The sequence below is a fragment of the Schistocerca gregaria genome, chromosome X (genome assembly GCF_023897955.1).
Source record: "Schistocerca gregaria isolate iqSchGreg1 chromosome X, iqSchGreg1.2, whole genome shotgun sequence".
NCBI lineage: Eukaryota > Metazoa > Arthropoda > Insecta > Orthoptera > Acrididae > Schistocerca > Schistocerca gregaria.
In genome coordinates, this window is record NC_064931.1 from 578,103,333 (window position 1) to 578,122,335 (window position 19,003).

A 19,003-nucleotide genomic window follows, 5' to 3' on the forward strand; every position below is an offset into this window, starting at 1 on the left:
ATGGTTACGACAGTTAATAAAGCAGTCGGGCCGCAGCTCCTATTCGTACTTATTTGCCCTCCTTCTCATTTTTGTGCCAATCTTTTTCTTTCTTTTCCTTCTTTTTCTTCTTCTCCCCGGTTTTACTTCGCTCTCCATCTTCGTTGCCCCTCCTCATTTTCTCCGCCTGTCACAAAAACTGCACCCCACGGAAACGGCATCTAGGGCGCGCTTCCTACCTGCTCTAAAGCAGTTATGGCACTGATCATGATAATACTGTGTGGAGAAAATGTGACTTTAATATTGATCATATTTAAATTTATCCAAGTTATATCGATGTTATTTGAGGGCTGCAACTGTACTGCAAGATTTTTGTTAAATAATATATACTGCAACAGTCACTTGTTACTAATATTTTATTAGCACAACACGTTCCAGCAGCATGCTACCAAGATAAGGTGCATTTGCAGCTACTGTTGCATTATAATTAATATGAAATTAGGTTAGCTGCTTTTGCTGTGTTTGCTAGTGATATTTTGTGCCGAAAAAGACCGCTTCAGGAAGATAAATACGCTGTGGTGTGTACATTATATGGTAAGCATGATAAGACATTTTGTTAGTGCGTTTACTTACATTTTTTGATAATTTCGGTGCTTGGTACACAGTTACAAGTACATCATTACTTAACACTTCCACAATCATTTACTTACATCTATCCAAAGACTTTCATAAGCTAACATAAACTAGTTTCTATAGCTAAAACAGCAGTATACATTTATATGTAGATGTATTTATGTCTTCGTAAATATTAGGCGACTAGTTAGTATATAATTGTCTTTTCTTCTTAACACTGTCCATCCAAAAAGTCCCGTAACTGATTTTTTTCCTAACATGTAACTAACGTCTTCGCAGTAATTAGGTTAAGAGCTGTAAATAATATATCATGTATGTGTAGCGTGTCAACGATGTTGAGTCACAAATGTCAATGGAGCAACATCTCTATATCAAGTGTTCAAGACGTTCTCCAGAATGTTTTGAAGAAGAGAAAAGTGCGTACCAAGTTTGTCCTGTAGGTATTGACTGACGAAGAAAAACAGCGACGCGTGGTCTCCTGCCACGACTTCACTGAAATGGAAAACGCAGACAACTCTTTTCTGGATAGAATCATCACGGGTGACGAGACTTGAGATTATCAGTACGAACCTACTTCAAAAAGAAATTGCGCAGAAACTCACACGAAGGGTCAACGCTTTGACGACGTAACCGATAATCTAGTCAATGTGACGAGCGAGCTGAAGAACATCGTAAAGAAGCATTTTTTTATAGTTGCGCATAGTAATATAGACGTTCTGTGCATTTTACTGTAGTGGGGAAAGTTTATGTAGAGCATCGAAAGAATTAAAACCACCTTATTAAATTTTTCTAGTTTTTGCTGTCTGGAATTTTTTTTGACGTGCTTGATCCCATTCGTGTCATGCGACTAACTGTGGTAACATTCACTGTGGTAACATACACTGACGTAACGAAAGTCATAGGATAGCGATATGCACATGTACAGGTGGCGGTAATATCACGTATACTAGGTATGAAAGGGCAGTGCTTTGGCGGAGCTGTCATTTGTACTCAGGTATTTCATGTGAAAAGGTTATCGCCACAGTACAGGAATTAACAGACTTTGAACGCGAAACGGTAGTTCGAGCTAGACGCATGGAACAGAAGCGTTAGAACAGCGCGGTAAAATTTGGCGTTGATGAGCTATAGCAGCAACGACCGACACGAGTGCCTTTGCTAACTGCACGACCTTACCTGCAGTGCTTCTCCTGGCCTTGTGGCCATATCGTTTGTACCGTGGCTGAATGGAAAACAGCGACCTGGTCGGATGAGTCCCGATTTCTGTTGGTAAGAGCTGATGATAGTTTTCAAGTGCTGCACAGACTCCAGGAAGCCATGGCTCCAAATTATCAACAAGGGACTGTGCAAGCTCTTTGTGGCTCCATCATGGTGTGGGCTGTGTTTACATGGCATGGTCTCTGGTCCAACTGAACCGATCATCGACTGAAAATGGTTATGTTCGGCTACCTGGAGACCGTTTGCAGGCATTCATTGACTTCATGTTCCCAAACAGAAGTACCATGTCACTGGGCCACAGGTTTTCTCGATTGGTTTGAAGAACATTCTGGATAATTCGAGCAAATAGTTTGGCCAGCCAGATCGTCGGACATGAATCCTATCGAACACACATGGGACATAATCATGAGGACAGTTTGTGCACAGCATCCTGAACCAAGAACACTTTCGCTGTTATGGATGGGTATAGGCGCAGCATGCCCAATATTTCTGCAGGAGACTCCCAACGACTTGTTCAGTCCATGACTCGTCGAGTTGCGGTAGGCCTACTACACAGGGAAAAAGGAAGTCAGACACGATATTCGGAGGTATCCCATGACTTTTGTCACCTCACTGTATGGCATCTCTCTCTCATCCAATTGCACTTGGTTGTACAGGTAACTTCATTTAATTGTGGTAACGATTAGAGATCACATCCATTTCTTGTAGTGTGGTGTCTACTTTGACTAATTTTAACATACCACAAGGTCAACTAAAAAAATGTACTGACGTTTCTGGCAGTTAATTATACACTGTTCTGCAAAACATAAAGACGAGATTCATAAAGTAACAAAACAAACTAACAAGTTGGTGGAAATGTATGACAGAGGGGGAGCATGTTGCCAGAGGTCTGCCAGTCGTTCTCAGAAATCTTTTGGCCACATGGCATAAAGGCACAGTGACTATAGAGCCAAACACGGCTGGTTCCACAACACGAGGCTACTGAAGGAACGGGAAAAGACACTATGTATCAATTAGCTAGCAGTTATCGTGCACTGTGGCGGTGTTCTTCATTACAACTTGGCCCAGAGACAACAACTGGATGACTACACATGGGGAAGAATAATCGGAGAACTGGATGAAAGGCAAAGTGTGATGAGTGTAGCCCAGGAGTTTGGTATTACTCATAGCATTGTTTCATGAGCATGGGAAGCGTGCCCAACCAGAGGCAATGCTGCCCGTTGGAGAAGAGGTGATCGGCCGCGGTCAAGTACAGCAGCAGATGTCCGCTACACTGTGCAACAGGCAAAAAGGAACCAACGTCAAACAACGGGTGCAATTGCAAGCACATTTAACCGGACTGCAAGGCACGCATTCTCACGCTCCACAGTGGCCCTGCGACTCAATGGGGCTGGTATCTTTGCCCAACGACCAGTACTTTATGTTCCGTTGACACCCATAAATCGGCACCACCGTTTGCGATTGTGTCAAGAGCATAAATACTGCGTCAACGAGGAGTGGGGATCGCGTGCGCCTCTCGGATGATAGTCGATTCAGTTTGAATATTGATTATGGAAGACGCTCGTACAGCGTTGGAGGGAACACGTAACCCACTCAGAATCATTGTCGAACATGGTCGTTTTGGTAGTCCAGGTGCTATGGAGTGGGAAGACATAGTGTTGGATTAGCGTGCTGACCTCCAAATCTTTGAACATGGTACAGTGTCCAGTTAACAACATTATTACTCTTTACTGCTTCCACATTCCAAATGTTCGTCTTTTCGGGGTTGCTTTTGGCCCTGACTTCATTTTTATGGATGACAATGCGCGACCTCATCGAACAGCGCATACGGAATGAGAAGATATTTGGCGAATGGGCTGTCCCTCCCGTTTTCCAACTTAAATCACTTCCAGATCGTTTGGGATACGGTGGAGTGAGTGAGTGAAGCAAGTCCGCATGCGTCAACACCATGCAGCAGTTGGTAAACTCACTGGTGGAGGAATGGTATGCTCCCCCACAAGAAATCCTTACTAACCTGGTGACTAGCATGGTAGCATGCTTTACCGTCCGTGGTGATCAGGCATCCTATTAAGAAGCACGTCGCCTTCTTTAATATCCAGGGGAACATCATGAATGGCGGTGACTTTAGTGTTATTACTGTCTTTGAACAAAAGTGTCATGTATGTTCATCTCATTGCGTATTTTTCTCAGTTCTCATCTGTACTACACTGTAGCAGTTATGGCAATGTATGGTACAAGTTTCATTTAACTATTTCCATTGGTAGTGACACATCATACGAAAGTTGCTTTTGTCTTTAAGTTTTGCATACCAATGTAATAGCAGTCAAAGGTTAATTATAAACTGGTTCAATTACTCACTGGAATGTTATAACGACTCTTATTTGTTTCTCTCTAATAATTAGGAAGGTGTTATCCGTTAAAATTTGAGGTAGATGCCCATCTATATGTAGGACATAGACCCTGTTCTGGTCGCGAAAATAGCAAGAGAGAGAAAATTTTTTTGAGACTTCATGTGAGCATTCACTTTTCAACTTATTTTCTAATTCAAGTTTCAGTCCACACATTTTTCTGGAAGTTACAGCCTGTTGTCCTCTCGTACCCGAGTGATATCATACTACACTGTCAGCTGTCACGTACAAACATACACCGACTAATTCTCAGAGTTTAGTATTTACGTGTGTTCCCTGCCGCCGTTAGATAAGCAGCTGCAGCAGCAAGTCGTATATCCCTAGCTTACTTATTTGTTACATAGTTTAATTCTTAATTTCTTTGCGTGTTTTTGGGTACTTGCATTGTCTAATTCATATATTTCGGGCGTATTATAGTATTTGAGAGTTGTAGCATCGCGCTTTAGTGTTTACTTGGTAGATTCTTACTTAAATTGCGTGTGAGTTTCGTATAGGAGGTGTAATTTCGAGTTTTAGTTACTGTAATCGTAAATTCAGGCAGATTGTAGCGCAGTCGTTAAGCATTTGTACAGGTTAGTTGATACATTCTTTGGGAGTTTCGCTTGCGTTATCTAGGCACGGACTCGTGTTTCAGTAACTGTTGTTCAACATCGATTAGAATGGACAGGGACTGCGATTGCTGTGTTCGGATGAGGGCTGACTTGGCATCCCTTCGCTCACAGCTGCAATCGGCGCTGACTTCGGTCGCGCAGCTTGAGGCTGTTGCCAATGGGCACCACTGTGGGGAGCCGGACTTGGGTATCACGGGGATGTCAACCTTGTCCCGTCTGTCCCCATATCGGTCTGCCGCTGTGGTTGCCCCGGTTGCTGCCCGCAGTGGAGCTGAGCCCTCACCTGTGGTTGATTGGGAGGTCGTTCCAAGGCGTGGCAGGCAGCGAAAGGCGTCCGCGGAGGCTGATCAGAAAGTCTCCCCGGTGCGTCTGACAAACAGGTTTCAGGCACTGTCTCTGGCTGAGCCAGATGCAGCTGCCTGCCCTGTTTCAGAGGATCATTCTCAGCCTTCATGGTCCGGGCATTCGCAGTGGGTGGGCTTATTGGTAGTTGGGAGCTCCAATGTTAGGCGCATAATGGGGCCCCTTACGGGTATGGCGGCTAAGGAGGGGAAGAAATCCAGTGTGCACTCCGTGTGCATTCCGGGAGGAGCCATTCCTGATGTGGAAAGGGTCCTTCCGGATGCCATGAAGAGCACAGGGTGCAGCCAGCTGCAGGTGGTGGCACATGTCGGCACTAATGACGTGTGCCGCTTTGGATCTGAGGAAATTCTCTCTGGATTCCAGCGGCTATCTGATTTGGTGAAGGCTGCCGGTCTTGCTTACGAGATGAAGGCAGAGCTCACCATCTGCAGCATCGTTGACAGAACCGACTGCGGACCTTTGGTGCAGAGCCGGGTGGAGGGTCTGAATCAGAGGCTCAGACTGTTTTGCGACCGTGTTGGCTGCAGATTCCTTGACTTGCGCCATAGGGTGGTGGGGTTTCGGGCTCCGCTGAATAGGTCAGGAGTTCACTACACTCAGCTGGCGGCTACACGGGTAGCGGAGGCTGTGTGGCGTGGACTGGGCGGTTTTTTTAGGTTAGAAGGCCTCGGGAAAGTACGGGGTGGGCTGCAATGTCAAAGGGTGCATGGCAAATACAGGACGTGCTTGGATCAACGAACAGTTGGAATCATACTTGTAAATTGTTGTAGTTGTGCTGGGAAAGTCCCTGAGCTTCAAGCGCTAATAGAAAGCACAGAAGCTGATATCGTTATAGTTACAGAAAGCTGGGTAAAGCCTGAAATAAGTTCTGCAGAAATTTTTACGAAGTCTCAGACGGTGTTCAGGAAAGATAGATTAGGCAGAATTGGTGGTGGAGTGTTTGTGTCTGTCAGTAGTGGTTTATCTTGTAGTGAAGTCGAAGTAGATACTCCGTGCGAATTGGTGTGGGTGGAGGTTATACTTAACAGCCGAAATAAGTTAATAATTGGCTCCTTCTACCGACCCCCAGACTCCGATGATACAGTTGCGGAACAGTTCAGAGAAAGTTTGAGTCTTGTAACAAATAAATACCCCACTCATACGGTTATAGTTGGAGGGGACTTCAACCTACCCTCGGTATGTTGGCAAAAATACTTGTTCAAAACCGGTGGTAGGCAGAGAACGTCTTCCGAGATTGTCCTAAATGCTTTCTCCGAAAATTATTTCGAGCAGTTAGTCCACGAACCCACGAGAATTGTAAATGGTTGCGAAAACACACTTGACCTCTTGGCCACAAACAATCCAGAGCTGATAGAGAGCATCATGATTGATACAGGGATTAGTGATCACAAGGTCATTGTAGCTAGGCTCAATACGATTTCTTCCAAATCCATCAGAAACAACCGCAAAATAATTTTATTTAAAAAAGCGGATAAAGTGCCACTAGAAGCCTTCCTAAAAGACAATCTCCATACATTCCGAACTGACTATGCAAATGTAGACGAGATGTTGCTCAAATTCAAAGATATAATAGCAACAGCAATTGAGAGATTCATACCTCATAAATTGGTAAGAGATTTAACGGATCCCCCGTCGTACACACAACAGGTCCGAACGCTGTTGCAGAGGCAACGGAAAAAGCATGCGAAGTTCAGAAGAACGCGAAATCCCGAAGATTGGCTAAAATTTACAGACGCGCGAAATTTGGCACGCACAAGCGTCAAGACGCAGTCAATACCTTCGCTGCGCAGTTCCGATGGTACTGTTACCGACGACTGGGCCGGTAAAGCGGAGTTATTGAACGCAGTTTTCCGAAATTCCTTCACCAGGAAAGACGAATGGAATATTCCAGAATTTGAAACACGAACATGTGCTAGCATGAGTATGTTAGAAGTAGATATCTTAGGGGTTGCGAAGCAACTCAAATCGCTTTATACGGGCAAGATTGTATACCGATTAGGTTCCTTTCAGATTACGCTGATACAATAGCTCCCTACTTAGCACTCATATACAACCGCTCGCTCACCGATAGATCTGTACCTCTAATCATTCATGGTGGTGTCTGTTTGTACTATATCGTATCTCCCTACCACTTTCGCGCAACGACGCTCTGAGCGTGTTTTTTAGGGAATTAACTAGTTTGAACCTGGGACCTGTTGCTGGTAAGGAGACGCCAGACCACACATGACATGTAGAATTCAGAAGAGTTCAGTGAGACTAGTGATGATATGCAGCTCCACTGCACTCCCTGTAAAAGAATCTTAATACTAACTAAATTTAGTGGAAAGGGTTCAAGGCTTTCCTATTTTTAGTTAGCTGGTAAAATAACGTCGAAAAAGCAGTTAAGTTTGCCATTGGAAGTTTTATTCTACTCTCAAAACATTGTTTATAAATTACACTATTGATAAAAGGAAATGTTTTAATACAGGATGGTAAAAACCAACTGCGTTCAACAAAAATGTAAACGAATATTCCCTGAATGGGTTTCCAAGTTCTACAATCGATCGAAGGATGACCTATGCCATATCACATCTATAATCTCGGTTTAATTTAAGTTTCACAAAAGAGAAAACTATCAAAATGGTCTACAACTATCAAAATGGTCTACAGTGACCCTCAATTATCTTTAATTACTTATTTAACTTGTCTTAAATTACAGTGGCTGATGTGGCTTCTCAATAACTATATAAAAGAAAAATCATCGCGTTTCAGATCTGTTCTTCAAGTGACAAATGTGAACACCATGAGTTTTAATTAACGATCGACACTAGTATTATACAAAAAAGGGGTGTAACAGATGAGACTTCTGCAGTTCTGAGTGAAGCCTTATGCGCTCAAAAATGCGGCATCGCGTGCGTTCATTACCTTGTCGGTGTTTAAGCAGCGTCAGGGCGGCAGCGGCCGGCGCAGCAGCCATCCAGCTCGCCGTCTCGGAACCAACTCTCCTCTAACTTCTCCTTACTACAATTTACCGAAGTTGGTTTAAAAAAACTATCTGGCTGTGTTTTCATCTGACCAATCAGGGTCTCAATGTTAACCTTAAGCTCCGCCTACAAAAATTCTGTCTATCCAATGAGAAACGTTATACTTTTCGTGGTGGGGCAATGTTTTTTAAAGTTTGCAACGTAACAGAGACGCTAAAAAGTCTCACGCTAAAACCTGCAGCTGGTGTGGTCCTTTTAGCGTTATCGTGAGATCTTACTGTTCTTCTGGAGGGCTCTATCTTTTAACATGGGCTGGAGGATTGTCCTAATGTAACAGACACGCGAAAAAGTCTGACGCTAAAACTTGCGGTTGGTAGTGGCCCTTTTTGTGTTATCGTAAGATCTATACCGCTTTTCTGGAGGGCTCTAGCTTTTAACATGGGCTGGGGGGTGGTCCTTGACGTAACAGAGACGCGAAACAGTCTCACGCTAAAACGTGCGGGTGGTGAGCCCTAGTGGTTAGCTGGAGACGTGGGTGTCCGTCCCTTATCGTAGGGCCTTCTAGCTTAACACGGTTCTGCTCTCGGCTCCTGTCCTCGTTTCTCCCCTCGGAACTGCGTCTGCCTCACGGTGGGAAGGTACGACACGCGTTTAGGCATTCTTGTGTTAGTCTGTGGTATTCCATTTGCTCACTCGTTACTCGTATTACTTTGGTTAATTTAATGTCACGATTTATTCGGAGCTATGTGACATACTACTGGATTTGCTTATCATGTCAGGGTTTTCATGTAAGGTGTTGGATTTGCCTGACACCTTACATACCTACAGATTGGAAAATTGCGCAGGTCGCAGCAGTGTTTAAGAAGGGTAGTAGGAGTAATCCATCTAACTACAAACCTATATTATTGACGTCGGTTTGCAGCAGGGTTTTGGAGCATATACTGTATTCAAACATTATGAATCACCTCGAAGGGAACGATCTACATCTACATTTATACTCCGCAAGCCACCCAACAGTGTGTGGCGGATGGCACTTTACGTGCCACTGTCATTACCTCCCTTTTCTGTTCCAGTCGCGTATGGTTCGCGGGAAGAACGACTGTCTGTAAGCCTCCATGCGCGCTCGAATCTCTCTAATTTTACATTCGTGATCTCCACAGGAGGTATAAGTAGGGGGAAGCAGTATATTCGTTACCTCATCCAGAAACGCAACCTCTCGAAACCTGGCGAGCAAGCTACACCGCGATGCAGAGCGCCTCTCTTGCAGAGTCTGCCACTTGAGTTTGCTAAACATATCCGTAACGCTATCACGGTTACCAAATAACCCTGTGACGAAACGCGCCGCTCTTCTTTGGATCTTCTCTATCTCCTCCGTCAACCCGATTTGGTACGGATCCCACACTGATGAGCAATACTCAAGTATAGGTCGAACGAGTGTTTTGTAAGCCACCTCCTTTGTTGATGGACTACATTTTCTAAGGACTCTCCCAATGAATCTCAACCTGGTACCCGCCTTACCAACAATTAATTTTATATGATCATTCCATTTCAAATCGTTCCGCACGCATACTCCCAGATATTTAACAGAAGTAACTGCTACCAGTGTTTGTTCCTCTATCATATAATCATACAATAAAGGATCCTTCTTTCTATGTATTCGCAATACATTAGATTTGTCTATGTTACGGGTCAGTTGCCACTCGCTACACCAAGTGCCTATCGGCTGCAGATCTTCCTGCATTTCGCTACAATTTTCTAATGCTGCAACTTCTCTCTATACTAGAGATCTATTGATACGTAATCAGCATGACTTCAGAAAACATCGCTATTGTGCAACGCAGCTAGCTCTTTATTCGCACGAAGTAATGGCCGCTATCGACAGGGGATTTCAAGTTGATTCCGTATTTCTAGATTTCCGGAAAGCTTTTGACACCGTTCCTCATAAGCGACTTCTAATCAAGCTGGGGACCTATGGGGTATCGTCTCAGTTGTGCGACTGGATTCGTGTTTTCCTGTGAGGAAGGTCGCAGTTCGTACTAATAGACAGCAAATCATCGAGTAAAACTGAAGTGATATCAGGTGTTCCCCAGGGAAGCGTCCTGGGACCTCTGCTGTTCCTGATCTATATAAATGACCTGGGTGACAATCTGAGCAGTTCTCTTAGGTTGTTCGCAGATGATGCTGTAATTTACCGTCTCGTAAGGTCATCCGAAGACCAGTATCAGTTGCAAAGCGATTTAGAAAAGATTGCTGTATGGTGTGGCAGGTGGCAGTTGACGCTAAATAACGAAAAGTGTGAGGTGATCCACATGAGTTCCAAAAGAAATCCGTTGGAATGCGATTACTCGATAAATGGTACAATTCTCAAGGCTGTCAATTCAACTAAGTACCTGGGTGTTAAAATTACGAACAACTTCAGTTGGAAGGACCACATAGATAATATTGTCGGGAAGGCGAGCCAAAGGTTGCGTTTCATTGGCAGGACACTTAGAAGATGCAACAAGTCCACTAAAGAGACAGCTTACACTACACTCGTTTGTCTTCTGTTAGAATATTGCTGCGCGGTGTGGGATCCTTACCAGGTGGGATTGACGGAGGACATCGAAAGGGTGCAAAAAAGGGCAGCTCGTTTTGTATTATCGCGTTATAGGGGAGAGAGTGTGGCAGATATGATACACGAGTTGGGACGTAAGTCATTACAGCATAGACGTTTTTCGGCGCGGCGAGACCTTTTTACGAAATTTCAGTCACCAACTTTCTCTTCCGAATGCGAAAATATTTTGTTGAGCCCAACCTACATAGGTAGGAATGATCATCAAAATAAAATAAGAGAACTCAGAGCTCGAACTGAAAGGTTTAGGTGTTCGTTTCTCCCGCGCGCTGTTAGGGAGTGGAATAGTAGAGAGATAGTATGATTGTGGTTCGATGAACCCTCTGCCAAGCACTTAAATGTGAATTGCAGAGTAGTCATGTAGATGTAGATCCTTGTCTATAGCTACAAATTACCTCTCAGTCCTGCAAAAAAATGGTTCAAATGGCTCTGAGCACTATGGGACTCAACTGCTGTGGTCATCAGTCCCGTAGAACCTAGAACTACTTAAACCTAACTAACCTAAGGACATCACACACATCCATGCCCGAGGCAGGATTCGAACCTGCGACCGTAGCAGTCGCACGGTTCCGGACTGCGCGCCTAGAACCGCGAGACCACCACGGCCGGCAGTCCTGCAAATGATAAAACAGTACTCCAATTAGATCCAGATCTGAAGCACTCAATCTATAGAGCTATAAATGCCGCAAAGTGCTTAGTACTGAAGCAAGATTGTCGCATTTTTGCCATATTCAAGGATGGTGCGATAAAAGAATTACTTTCTGCGTGCCTTCGTGTGTCACCGAATTTTACTGATCTCAGAGTACAGAGCTTTGCGAAATTATTGTCTATGCATAGTGAGCACTACTACTGATGTATTTGTAGACGATTCTTTAGATGCTCGTTCACAGAATTTTTATGAGAAAATCTGTTGATCCTGTTGGTGCTGGTCCAAAGACACACTTATGTTAATCCGACAAACGCTTACCGACTTGTATTTCATAGAAAGAACGTCTCAAAGTGACAAAATTATACAGGTGCTACAGCATCCTTGCCAGAGAATTTTGTGGTAAGAAAACAATGGTCGGCAAAGAATATTTCAGGTGGTGCGAGTTCTTGAATGACCATGCGTGTAGTGCTTGTGTTCGTAAAGTCTTTCTGTTTCGTATCAGACAACTGAATGCTGTATGGAGGTTTGTAGCGCTACCTTCAATAATAGTATACATTCCTTTGTGACGTGTCCACATTGTGATTGCATTTCATTACTGGTTCATGAATGGAGTATTATTCGTTACAGACATGCGCTTTATGTATGGTGTAACAGGATGCAGAGCCCAAAAAACTATAAAGAGGAATAATCCGTATAAGGCAGTACTGGAGCTGAAAGAAATTTACCGATATTGCTAGCAATTTTCGAGAATGTGGGTCGTTCAGGCAACAGATAACTAGTCACGGCGCTCGACGAAGACAAATAATTGTTAGCTGAGTAGAAGGTGGTGAATTCATGTTCGGAAATTCATCAATAAACACCCGTCAGTTTCCCTGTAAAATTCACAAGTTAGAGAATGGGGTGTAGCAGTGGATCAACAATGTAGCCAAATGATTTTGATATCAGAGTTCCGTTATGTCAATGCTTTATCCCTTATAGTATTGGAGTAACAAACTTTATACAGTTTGTGTTGACGATATGTTGGTCTCAGCACACAATAGCAAGGTCCTTAGCGCGCATACTAAAATGTTATGAGGCGAGTGTGGTTCAAGGGGGCGAAGCGTTTAAAACATGAACTATAATGAGAAACAGAAACAACATCCCTAATAACGCGAGCACAAACACACACACAGAACAACAAAAACTACGCCTATTGTCCGACTGACAATGTACTGCAAAGAAGAAAGAAGCAAGGGAAAGAAGGAAAATAATACAGCAGATAGTGGTGGATGTCCAGTTGATGAAAAATTAGGGACGAGTTACCCACTCTGCGATATACTACAATCTACAACTAAAAGTTTAGGCTGGAGTCCAGACAGTTCATAAAACCTTAGTACATTCACCACACTCGTCTCGTCATCAGCTGAAATAGAGGGCAAGTCCCACCTACTTCGTTTCTGCCTTCTCATCACGATATAAAATTCACTCAGTAGAAATGTGACGTACAGTGATCCGCACACCGCAATCATTATAGACTAGGAGACACTCCAGCCAGAGCAGGAAGCCGTGTGTGCCTGAGTGACTGGTATGAGGTACGCCACAGCCAGAGAGCTGGCTTCACCAGCTTTAGCTTATCGTCCCTCAGTGTCAGCCACTTCTCCCTCCCATAACTTCATGAATCTCTGGCCATATGACAAGATAGCCTGCGCCGCCCAGGATTAGCCGCGCGGTCTGAGGCGCTGCAGTCATGGGCTGTGTGGCTGGTCTCGGCGGAGGTTAGAGTCCTCCTTCGGGCATGGGGGTGTGTGTTTGTACTTAGGATGATTTAGGTTAAGTAGTGTGTAAGCTTAGGGACTGATGCCTTTAGCAGTTAAGTCCCATAAGATTTCACACACATTTGAACACAACATGATAGCCTGCAGAAGAATGGCACATTGTGTCACGTCACGTCCTTGGCAGCTGGGTCAGCTTGTTCACTTCGGTTAACGCCCACGTGCCCCAGTACCCAGCACAGTGATACCTGCATCCCCTACCGTTGACGGAAGTAAAGCTGGTCATTTACTAGCTTGACCAACATCTATGCTGTGTACATGTCCTACAATGGTTGTAAGGCACTTAAGGAATCGGAGCAGATGATAAACTGTTTGCCCCGAGGACACCTCATCTTCTTCAGTGCCTTCAGGAACCCACGGAGCTCTGCGTGAAATACGGTGCATTCATGTAGAAGGCGAATGCTCAAGACACGGTAGGGGAACACTACTGAAGAGCCAAGGGAGTCTCCTTGTTTGAAGCCATTAGTGTACACAACTTAAGGTTTAAAGCTGTGATGTCTATTTAAAAAGTAACACAAAAGAGAGACTGCGATGTAAAATTTGAAGCGCAACATTTATTATCATGTGTCAAGTCTAAAAAAAACTCTGGTTCTCTATAGGAGAGAACGTGTAGATCTGCCCCAGCATTGATGTACACTCCTGGAAATTGAAATAAGATCACCGTGAATTCATTGTCCCAGGAAGGGGAAACTTTATTGACACATTCCTGGGGTCAGATACATCACATCATCACACTGACAGAACCACAGGCACATAGACACAGGCAACAGAGCATGCACAATGTCGGCACTAGTACAGTGTATATCCACCTTTCGCAACAATGCAGGCTGCTATTCTCCCATGGAGACGATCGTAGAGATGCTGGATGTAGTCCTGTGGAACGGCTTGCCATGCCATTTCCACCTGGCGCCTCAGTTGGACCAGCGTTCGTGCTGGACGTGCAGACCGTGTGAGACGATGCTTTATCCAGTCCCAAACATGCTCAATGGGGGACAGATCCGGAGATCTTGCTGGCCAGGGTAGTTGACTTACACCTTCTAGAGCACGTTGGGGGGCACGGGATACATGCGGACGTGCATTGTCCTGTTGGAACAGCAAGTTCCCTTGCCGGTCTAGGAATGGTAGAACGATGGGTTCGATGACGGTTTGGATGTACCATGCACTATTCAGTGTCCCCTCGACGATCACCAGTGTAGGAGATGGCTCCCCACACCATGATGCCGGGTGTTGGCCCTGTGTGCCTCGGTCGTATGCAGTCCTGATTGTGGCGCTCACCTGCACGGCGCCAAACACGCATACGACTATCATTGGCACCAAGGCAGAAGCGACTCTCATCTCTGAAGACGACACGTCTCCATTCGTCCCTCCATTCACGCCTGTCGCGACACCACTGGAGGCGGGCTGCACGATGTTGGGGCGTGAGCGGAAGACGGCCTAACGGTGTGCGGGACCGTAGCCCAGCTTCATGGAGACGGTTGCGAATGGTCCTCGCCGATACCCCAGGAGCAACAGTCTCCCTAATTTGCTGGGAAGTGAGGTGCGGTCCCCTACGGCACTGCGTAGGATCCTACGGTCTTGGAGTGCATCCGTGCGTCGCTGCGGTCCGGTCCCAGGTCGACGGGCACGTGCACCTTCCGCCGACAACTGGCGACAACATCGATGTACTGTGGAGACCTTACGCCCCACGTGTTGAGCAATTCGGTGGTACGTCCACCCGGCCTCCCGCATGCCCACTATACGCCCTCGCTCAAAGTCCGTCAACTGCACATACGGTTCACGTCCACGCTATCGCGGCGTGCTACCAGTGTTAAAGACTGCGATGGAGCTCCGTATGACATGGCAAACTGGCTGACACTGACGGCGGCGGTGCACAAATGCTGCCCAGCTAGCGCCATTCGACGGCCAACACCGCGGTTCCTGGTGTGTCCGCTGTGCCGTGCGTGTGATCATTGCTTGTACAGCCCTCTCGCAGTGTCCGGAGCAAGTATGGTGGGTCTGACACACCGGTGTCAATGTGTTCTTTTTTCCATTTCCAGGAGTGTATTACTCTAACAGGCAATCGTTCGTGCGAATCCCATAGGGACTCGTCACTCGTTGTCAATTATCAAAAGTCCTTTCCGTTGGTGGCCGAACAAAGGTATGGTATGAAGGGGTGTATGGTATGGCGTGTGTTTTATTGGCCTATCGCTGATGAGGAGTCGTCACCTGATGCGAAGCGCCGGTTCACTAGCCTCAGCGCGAAGCCTTGGCATAGGGCTGGTTCTAAATGTTCCAGTTACCAGCTGAATTCCTTCATGTTGCACTAGTTCAACAATTTTAAATAAGAGGGTGCAGCTGACCCATACACCGTGCACGCAGAAACAAGCCGAGACCACACGAACGCACTGTAAAACTGGAAGAAGCAAGTTCGATCGGATTCCCGTGAATTGTTGCCAGAACATGTTAAAATGTAGTGTGCTTTTAGGAATCTTCTATCCAGGTCCCTAAGGTGTGGCAACTATTTAAATGTGGAGCCAAGTCTACGGCTCAGGGACCTCGCCACCTATATAGCATTAAGAACAGTGTGCCTCATACGCAACGCTAAAACTAAACTAAACTAAACTCCACTCGAGCAGGTCATGAAGGCCCAAGAGTACCGACCGGCTGCCGTTTCATCCTCAGCCTACAGGCATCACTGGATGCCATACGTAGCGTAGGGCATTTTAAAAAAGAACGTGAACGGTACAATAATTTAAAAAGATGCACACATACTTCTCGGTGGAGAAATCAAAGCTCTTCTTCTTCTCCTAGCCCTCCAACAACCGAATAGTCAATTGCAACTGTCGAATTGTTCCAAGGATCTAGAAGGAACAAATGACAGACAAGTCGTCAACAAACAAAGAACACTTGACAGGACGTTTAACACCCACGTGATACTACTACTAATAGCTATGGTAAAGAGAGTCACACTTCAAACATTACCTTCACGGACACTCTCTTGCTGCTCAAAGCGACCAGAGAGTACGTCGCCTACTCTATATCTAAATTAGTGTGGTGAGAGGGAGGACCATATAAAGACTGAACGACATCCTCGAGAAGTCCATTCATGGAGATGCGCGAGGATAATATCCCTTCAAGTATAGTAGGCCTTCTCGATGTCAAAGTATATACTCATTAGGAAGGAGCAGTTGTATGCTGCAACATGCTGTAACTGAAGTCCCGACTCCCGCTCTCACCATCCCCATCTACATCATCCTTTCCCTGTTACACTCGCGAATGGCAGGGGGGGGGGGGGGGAGGAGAATGGTTGTCGGTAAGTCTCTGTATTAGCTCTACTTTCTTGCATTTTCTCGTCGTGATCATTTCTGGAGATGTATGTGAGAAGAAGTAATAAGGTATCTGACTCTTCCTTAAAATTGCTCCCTCGAAATTTCGCTAGTAAATTGCTCCATTATGCAAAATGCCTCTCGTAGCCTCTGCCACTGGAGTTTTTTGAGCACTTCTGTGACTCCTTCGGACCGACTAAACGATTCCATGACGAAATGCGCTGCTCTTTGTTCGATCTTCTGTATCTATTTTATCAGTCCTACGTAGTAGGGATCACAGATTGACGAACAGTACTCAAGATTCGGTCGAACAAGCACCTTGTAAATCATTCCCTTCATGGATGAGTTATATTTCCTTAAGATTCTTCCTACGTATCTCAGTATGGTGTTTGCTTTCCCTAGCATTTGTTTTATATGGCCATTCCACTTAAGGTCGCTCTGGATGTATACTCCTCGACATTTTACAATAGATAGAGTTTCCAGCAATTTCTCATCAATAGTGTAGTTTTACAGCAGAGGATTTCTTTTCATGTATGTGCGCAATACATTTATTTAGGTTCAGAGTCAACTACTAGAGCCCTCACCATTCATCAATCCTCTGCAGATCGATCTGCAAATCGATACTGTCTTTTGACGTTGCTATTTCTTATAGACAACCGCATCATCTGCAAACATTCTTAAAGAACTTCCGAAGCTTTCTACTAGATCAGTTACGTAATAGAGCAGTACGATAAGTAATGCAAAATTCGTTTTCTGAAGACATGTTGGTTTTAGTCAAGATTCCAATACACCATTTTCTTCCCCACTCTCTCGGCTAAAAAAACCCTATTATTCAACATAAGCTCCTTTCAGTGCCACGGCCTTACGCCACCTCACTGGTAGGGCCTATATGCCTGCATTGTAGCACTCTACTGGTCGACGTTTGAGACAAAGTCTTACTGCATCAATAAATTCCTCATCCTCCATGTACTGCTTCCCGCTGGACGCTTCCTTCGTTGAGCCAAACAGATGGAAGTTAAAGATGCGGACTCCAGACTATCGGATGGATGAGGAGCAACAGTCAAACGAAATTTTGTCAGCCCCTTTCGTACGCTCAGACTTGTTTGAGGCCTTGCGTTGTCATCGAGAAGAGGAAGTTCGTTTGCATTTTTGTGCCGACTAAAACGCTGAAGTCGTTTCTTCAATTTTCTGAGGGTAGCATAATACACTTCAGAGTTGAACGTTGCCACATGAGGGAGGACACTAAACAGAGTAGCCCCTTCTGGGTCCTAGAAGATCGCCGTTATGATTTTAAAGGCTGAGGAAGCAGCTTCTAAACTTTTCTTCGGAGGAGAGGTGGTGTGGTGCCACTCTATGGATTTTCGTTTTGTTTGTAGTTCCAAGTGGTGAAGATATGTTTCATCGCCTATGACGATGTTCAAAAGAAAATTGACACGATGAGTTTCTTAATGCCCAAGTAATTCCGTACAGATGATCCTTCGTTGCTCTTTATGGTCTTCTGTTAGGCGGCGAGGAACTCAGCAGCCTTACACCTTCGAGTACCCGAACTGGTGGACGATTGACTGCACGAGCAGAGACGTCCAGATAGGCGGCGATGTGTGTGTGATCCGTCACTCGCCTCGAATGGGAATGTTCGCAAGTTTCGACGCTGCAGGAATCGTAGCTGTGTGCAGACGGCCGGTACGCAAGAGATCGGACAAATTTTGCAACATCGTGCTTTCGTTCACTGCTAAGTCTCCGTAGATATTCTGCAAGCGCCTGTGAATATCTGCGATGTTCTGTTTTTGCGCCAAAAGAAACTCAATGACAGTTCCGTGTTTAGAACGCTTCTCCGTTAGAGACACCATTTTGAGGAATAAGTATAGCTCTGCCCCAATCAGAATTCCATAAAATTATAGGGGCTGAAGCCTAAATATTCCACGATGTCCCGCAACGAATTCCGCAATTTTCAACCGAAACTCGCCAAGAAAAAATATGTTGCACTACGTATTGCACGCCCTTCGTACATTATAACCAGTAATGGCCCTAACACACTTCCTTCGGGTACTCCGAAAATCACCTTTACATATCTCAATTTTGTTCTAGTAAGACCGACGTGTTGAGTTTGAATCCAGTCCCAAATCTGCAGTCGCTCTGTACCACCGGAAATCAGAACATTAACTGGTAGCGGCGGTAACTGTGGCAGGAAAGCAGTCCATAGTCCTTGCAATGTCATGTTGCTCTAGAGACTTCCTTTCCTCATTACAACAGCCACTGGACATATCCCTCCTCTCCCAGATATCCTCCTGACGGTCTCCCATACTGTACTTTTAGAGCAAGAGTTTGTGACGACCAGGAACAGTTGCAACTATCTCTTTTTGTTGTCTATAATAATTTGGCGACATTTCACTCGCACTACGAGAAAGTTCTCGAGGTATTCTGCAGTTGGCCGCTATTTGAACATACGCAGAACCGA